This window comes from Octopus bimaculoides, chromosome 2, assembly GCF_001194135.2.
Source record: "Octopus bimaculoides isolate UCB-OBI-ISO-001 chromosome 2, ASM119413v2, whole genome shotgun sequence".
Lineage (NCBI taxonomy): Eukaryota > Metazoa > Mollusca > Cephalopoda > Octopoda > Octopodidae > Octopus > Octopus bimaculoides.
Window position 1 is genome coordinate 68,090,670 of NC_068982.1, and position 7,683 is coordinate 68,098,352.

Consider the following 7,683-nt stretch of genomic DNA (forward strand, 5'->3'; position numbering starts at 1 on the left):
TGATGTATCAATACCAGCAGATGACAACGTTTCTCGAAAAGAAATGGAAAAACTTTCAATATACAAAGACCTGGAAATAGAGATAACTCGAATGTGGAGTCTAAAAACAGAAACAATTCCTATCATAGTAGGTGCCTTAGGTATAATTAAAAAATACTCAGACAAATACATAACAAAAATACCAGGACTTACAAATATATGTAACATACAGAAAATTGCACTACTGGGTACTGCACACATTCTACGCAAAACACTTTCAATACAGTAAACATAAAAGCACCACAGCAAACCACAGCACATACCCAAGGCGCACAGAGCTGCGCTCGGTAGTGAAGTGAAAGCACGTTATAAAAAAAAAATAATAATAATAACAATAACAATAACAATAATAATATTATTATTATTATTATTATTATTATTATTATTGTTGTTGTTGTTGTTGTTGTTGTTGTTGTTGTTGTTGTTGTTGTTGTTGTTGTTGTTGTTGTCGTTGTTGTTGTTGTTGGCGGCGGCGGCGGCGGCGGCGAGCTGGTAGGATCGTTAGCACTCCGGACAAAATGCTTAGAGGCATTTCGTCTGTCTTTATGTTCTGAGTTCAAATGCCGCCAATTTCGACTTTGCCTTTTACCCTTTCAGAATCGATGAGCACGGTTGCGAAGCGAATTTTCTTAGCCACTCAATTAGACCGGCGTCCAAAAAACTAATCAAAACAGATTTCGATTTGCTGATCGGGAGGGATCACAATGCGAAAGACCTGGCTTTGTTGCCTTCTAATACGACCAGATGTTACGACTCGCGTGTCACCAGACAAACACATACATAAACGTGTGTGCTCAGGGACACGCATGCGCATGCGCACATGTACACACACACACACACACACACACACACACACTCACACGCTCATACACACACACGCATATATTGATTAATCCGAGACTACACCAGAAATCATCCAATATATGCATTGCACTCTGGGATCGAACCTAAAACCCCATGGCTCTTCCGATATGTCCCCCACCCCACCTTACATTTATGTATTTCAATTATCCTTCTCCTTCACTCTATTCCAGCTCTCTTTAGCCAATGCAACACTACATCTCCTACTTATTCACTTAAAGGTTTGTTCTTTTCTTTATGTATTCATAAAGCGAATTTTTAACCCGGGTCCTTAGTAGAAAACCGGCAAGTGGCGGGATAAGACTACGTTCGGGTCCCGGGGTAAAGAGAAGTTCACTCAAAATTCTAAGAAGCTGTGTTTTTGTGTAAGGGGAGGGGTTATTTTAGGAAGGAGCCTTGCAGATTGTCACGGATCCCCTTCATAATAGCTCTCCGGGTCTCCGAACGGCGTACCGTCTACCCCGCCTTTTTACAAGATTTAGCTATGCTTGCGCATTAATTATAATATATCACCATGGATAGGACAGTAACGCAGCTAGAATATGCCGCCGTTCGGAACAGCCCTTGAATCTGTTCCCCACCCGGACCCCCAGGCCTATACAATCCGTTATAGCAGCCCCAAAAGTACTGCCCCATAAAAGCGTTGCTCGAAGCAGACCGTACCCCTCGTACCACCACTTCATCCACCCTAGCTACGCTACAAGGGTAAGGGCGGCATTAAATGTATAGAGACTTGGCTGTGAGTTAATGAAGATCTTTTCCTCAAGTATCAAAAGGGAAAGTTCGATACTATTTTACTGGTGATTATTTTAACGACACAGGAAAAGCGAAAGGGAAATTATCCAGCTGAGATCAGATGCTAAAAATGTAGGGAGAACGAGGATTGTAAAGTTCGGGTTTACTTCTAAAACAGTAGAGAAAAAGTATTGCATTTTATTTCTTTTTTTTATTATTTTTCCCCCCACGAGGATCGAAACTGCATCACTTAAACCTGAAGAATGCATTAATCCTGCTCTGGGCTTCTAGCCCATCTGTTTACGAAATAAATACTCGAATACATCTACTTCAGCACGAACGCCCACTATACCAAGTAAAACTAATAAAGAATTTTGTGACGAGTTTGTTGATCTAGCTTCGATTATCAATCGAAGCTATTCACTTAGATCACTAAATCTCTTTTTAAGCATGATCATAGATATATTTTTGTTTTCTCCTCTCGAATCGAAAGCTTTGAGTTCTAAGTAATAGACAGTCGTTTTTAATTTTTCATAGATACATTAATACGTAACATTAAAAATAAAAACAGAAAACACAGTTTAGAAATTAAAAACAAAATTTTGGCTGCTATTCTTGTCGTAACTGCAGTCGATCCTGACTTAGTGACCCCCATCTCACATAGTTCTTACGATATGTAAACAAAATATTGTATTAGGTTAATATTCCTTCTACTCTCTATATTTATGTTTCACTGATCCCGCTCCCTCACTCTGTTTCAATTCTCTCTTTTTATCAATCTATATATTACCCACTTACTCATTTTAGTCGTTCATTCTTTTCTTAATGTATTCATGTAACCTTCCACCAAGGAATCCTACCTTGACCTGTTTTGTAATACCAATTATGGTCCGATCGCATCACTATTTGTAACCAAGTGCATATCACTACGCACTCTCACGTTTTCAATGTTACAACTCACGTGTTCGGACACGGTTTTATTTTTGTTCATTAAATTTAAAATGTCACTCATTAAAATTCAGCGAAATTAAATCCTACTCACTGTTCATATCACATAACACTCGTTTCAACTAGCTTCGGTGCTTCAGAAGTGTTACTTTAACGCGATAACCTAGGAACTATTTCTATCACAGCGGAGCTTCATGCCATTGAAGAAAGTGTCTGAAAGTGAAATGTTTGTAAAGAACTTGACGAGTTATGTACAAGTTACGAGTACTTGCGCACACACACACATGAAACGTTAGAGCTGTCATTTATGTCAGCTAAATATTTTCATACCGTATCGGAAGTGATCACTGCTCAAAAAATAACTTCGGAAAACCAAGCTGGAAGACAAAAGTTATGGGATAAACCGTAAGTTGAGAAATCTCTACATTTCTTACTTTCCATAACAGAAAATATTTCACTCGGAAATCGATGTTTGTTTACGGATAAATTAACAAACTCATCATCAACTTCATTCTTCTAATCAAATGTAACTTTTTTTTTTTTTTTTTTTTTTTTTTCTTTGAAGCTTACTCTTATTAAAATCCCACTCTGAAGCTACTTCAACTTGTTAAATGTATATGAAAACAAAATAAAGTACCTTTTTAATGTTGAATGTTCCTATCAATGAAGTGTTTAATATTGAATGTTTCTATCAATGAAGTGTTTCCTTAACGTGACAGCCTTGTTAATATTATTCATACATAAATATTGTAAATATTTTCTAACAGATCTCTGTATGAATAATGATTCCTAAAATAACATTATTGAGATTTCAGTTCTCGATGAAATTCACCATGAACCGGTTTCGATTCCTACGTGAAAATAATTAAACTTTATAATCAACAGTAGTCATCGATACACTACAATATCAACATTTCGTTGATATTGCAGTGTAATGTTGTTACATCACAAAGACAACAGCTCTTTACTTTAATGTGTTATCATAATACAAAAACTAAAAGACTGTTTTGTTTTTTAATGCGTGAAATAGTATCACAAAGGATAAGGGTGCGTAAGGTAGCCCTCTCGCTTCAGCTTGTCAGCTAAAAGGACATGAGACCTCTCAGCAGCAGTGCATTAGCTCCCATTCAAGTAAGCCCTTGAATGTAATCGTAACAGTTAGCAAACCCCGTTCTCTTTATCGTAGTCTGTCCCATTAACGTTCCTGTCACACACACACACGCATTTTCAGTTCACACTGCACTTTCACTTTCTTTCTTTCTATCTATCTATCTAGCTATCTATCTATTTCGTACTGATATACGTACATCTGTCCCACGAACGTTACATCATATTCGTTTATTTCTCTTGGTGTACAGACTTCTCATATTCACTCTGAAATACATTGTTATTACACTGACACATTTTTTTTTTCTCTTCATCATAAAAACGTACAAGTACCACTACCCCTCTGTTTTATTCTATTTTTTTTTTATCCTTCTTCTACTGACATATTACTCTCTTTTTATTTATTATGACCTCTCGCACGAGTACACACTTTTCGAAGTCTGGCTTAATATCTGTTCTCCCACTAAATCTCGTTTAAACTTACTACTTTGAGTTATGATTCCGATGTAAGTAATCTTTCGTTATGAGGTCATTCATAAAAGGTTATTGCACTGTAAATAAGAGTAATAGTGCTCTCTTGCATTCCATATGAATGGCTCTCTTTAGATCACTTGTACTATTGTTTAATTTTTCAAAATGGAGTGTCAACATGAAAGAAAATAATAAACAAATACAAGATCTTTTAAGTTTGTTCGTCATATCTTCTAACTGAATGATAGAAAGTAAAAAAAAAATAAAGTAAACAAAAGACTGAGGCAACGAAATGTCTACGAGAATGTTGACAGACAATAACAAATGCTCTACATAGACAAGATCTATGACATTGGGTAGAAGAGACAAAGGCACGCAAAATCGTTAGAGCCTGGGACAAAATAGTTTGAGGTATTTGTTTCGGCTCTCTGCACTTACGAGTTCAAACCCCACCGAAGTCAACTTTATCTTTTCGGCTACCAATTAAGAGTGCTGGATTAGTAGAATTGTTAGAGCATCAGACGAGATGTCTTGTGAGATTTATCTGGCTTTCTGCGCTCTGAGTTCAAATCTCGTGGAGGTCAATTTTACTGGGAGGTGGGGGTGGGGTGATAAAATAAAACTCCAGATCAAGGTGATGGATCAGCAGAAATGTTAGAACATAGGACAAGGTGCCTTGTGATATTTATTCCGGTTGTTTATGCTTTGGGTTCTTGGGTCATAATTTTAATCTCTCACCCGGTTTAGCATCACCACCACCAGCTGATCCTCGGCTTGCTGCCTTTGCCAGTGTTCATTCATTTTGTTGCAAGTATTCGGTTTGAGGAAAACTTCCTCCCTTCTTCCCACCAGCCTCTGAGACCCTGAAAAACAAAATGGTCATGGTCGCTACCCTTCCTTCCACGACTAAATCGAAAGAAAAGTATTAAATAAATAAATAAATAAATAAATAGTGACATTAGAGAAATAGTTTCTAATTTTAGTATCGAAACTGGTTGTGGACTCGATTCGTGTAGAATATATTTCGTTGTCCCACCACAGACTATAAATATGACAAGAAAAGATATTTTCTTCTTGCTTCACCGCCGGGCTATTTATTCTAAAATATATGCCTGATACGAAAGCTGACCAACGTGGTAGGGGTGAGGATATTTTGAATAAAGTACTGTCGCTCTTATACAGGGCATTGCTCTCATCGTATCTCATGTCTTGTCAGTCTCTTGTTTGTCTTTTTCATTGTAATTCTTATACTGACTGTTATGACTCCTTTATCTTTGGATGTCTGTGTGTGTGTGAGAGAGAGAGAGAGAGAGTGGGGGGAGTAATTGGACTAATGGAGCTGTAGGAAACACCCAATACAATATTTACGAATGACACTTGACACCTCAGAGGTAAAAAATATTACTGGGTTAATTTGTCACTATGAAGTTAAAAATTTTAACGCTTTAATATCACAATCACAAAATTACGACCGCCGTATTAAAACACCTGTATATTCTCTGAAGAGGCATGAGTGTCCGAAATGCTGAATTTTCCACTCATAATAAATCAACTTACTGTTGGTTTTGGTTTTATCTAAGAACTTTTATGGGTTAACATTAACTGACACTGTCCACCTCCAGTTCTCTCGGATTTTGTATCCTGTAACTGTGTCGAGTATAAATATAAGTTGCTCATGTATAATTTATAATTGCATGAAACCACAATTGTTCTACTTATATCTTTATGGATGTAGACAAGTAGTGTTATTTTAGATTGGTACAATACAAGGGTGGATCTAATTGACTGACCCGATATTAATAGATGTTCTGTATATTACAGTTCTATATTTAAGAGATGAGGAATTATGTACATTATTTACATTTGACAGATATTTGTCCTCATCTTGTTTTTTGTTAACACAACGTTTCGGCTGATATACTCTCCAGTCTTCATCAGGTGTCTTGGGGAAATTTCGAACCTGGTTTCTCATTCCTAAGGTATTTTTCGATGCTGTTATTATTATTCAGGTCACTGTCTGTAATCGAACTCGGAATCTTGGGGTTAGTAGCCCGCGCTCTTAACCACTACGCCATATGCCCACGGGCATATATACAGGGCATTGCTCTCATCGTAATCTGTGTATTTTATCGATCTCGAGGAGACAGATGAAAGTTAAAAGTCGAATTTATCGGAATTCAAACTGAAAACTGTTTACCGTCTAACCTACCACTTATTTCAATCTTTCTACTACCCAACTACATTAAATGATGTGGTATAATTATTGAAAATTGTTCAACATTCCGTGTGTGTGTGTGTGTTATTGATTTACTTAACCATTCATTATATTATATCAGTGTACATTTGTGATATGTGTATACTTATCTAATCGTAGTATTGATATTTTGATTGTCTTTATAATTTGTGTTTTTTCTGGGGGGGTTTTTTGTTTTGTTTTTTTTTGTATTTTGTATCACTGTAGATATGCTTGTCTAATGTAATCGGGTTACAAGAAATATTTTTGTTCTTAGTTTCTCTGATCGTCTGTGCCTGTTGATTCGTGATGGCGAAAGGCATTGTTATGTTCATCCTATATGCCAGCAATGCCTGTACATCTATCCCTCAATAGAGCCCTACCACTGCTCATAATACTTTAACACGTAAATGCATATTTTTAATGTTGTTGTTGTTATTTCCGTGTAAGTTATTCTACTGATGCGAATCGACCTATCGGTTGACTTTAAAACGTTTCTGTTTCCTCCAGTCGATCGATTTGCCAACCACCTGCTGATGGAAATTACAGTTATATATAAATGTTCAGTGTCCGGAAATCGACTCTTGGATAATCGATCTATTAAAAGTAGACTCAACCTAAATTGTTCGATGCAATTGCCACACCGACCAAAGCAAAGCAACCTCATTACGTTCTTATACTTTATCTAACAAGGCGACTTACATAACCGCAAGTGTTTATTAAACAATACAGTTTAGCTCTAGTTAAACAGATCTATAGCATGTTGTTGGCTTATAAAAATATTCAGTCGGTGTATATACCCGTGGCTATCCCATATATGGAAAGATTTGAAGATGGAATAGTGCTTATTAAAGTAAATTTAACTTGTAGGTTGAATAGTTAAGTAACTATGACAATGTTGCTTGTTCGGCAGATTTTTTTTCTTTTTTTAGTGCCATCTATGTCAAAGATTGTTAGGTTTGAGGCACTAAGAAGTTGTAAGACATTGATAAAATAAACTTTTGAAACTAATGAAAAATTTAATCACAGACGACAGTTAGACGATAGCTGGTGTTTTCATTTTAAAATATTTGAAAAATCGATTCCTATTTCAAAACCAAACACAAATAGATAACCCATTCGAAAAGCTTGCTCCAAGAAACTTGCTTTCTTATGGCTATGATCTGTTGTGTCATCGCTAAAACTTCTTGTGAGACTGGTTTTTGACTGTTAATAAATAAAAAAATTAAAAAACTAAGTCGTAACAAATTGTTATTCACTTCTTTGCTGTAAATAAACAACAGCAATTA

General features: G+C 36.3%; 1 protein-coding gene across 1 annotated transcript in view; it reads left to right on the forward strand.

Annotated features, from left to right (window-relative positions):
• Positions 1-2,767: 2,767 nt before the first annotated feature.
• LOC106871674 (uncharacterized) overlaps positions 2,768-7,683 on the forward strand; it is a 63,620-nt gene continuing 58,704 nt past the window's right edge. Inside the window, exon 1 of the mRNA XM_052978065.1 lies at positions 2,768-2,988. The gene's annotated coding sequence lies outside the window, so the exon portion shown is untranslated. The remainder of the gene's footprint in view (positions 2,989-7,683) is intronic.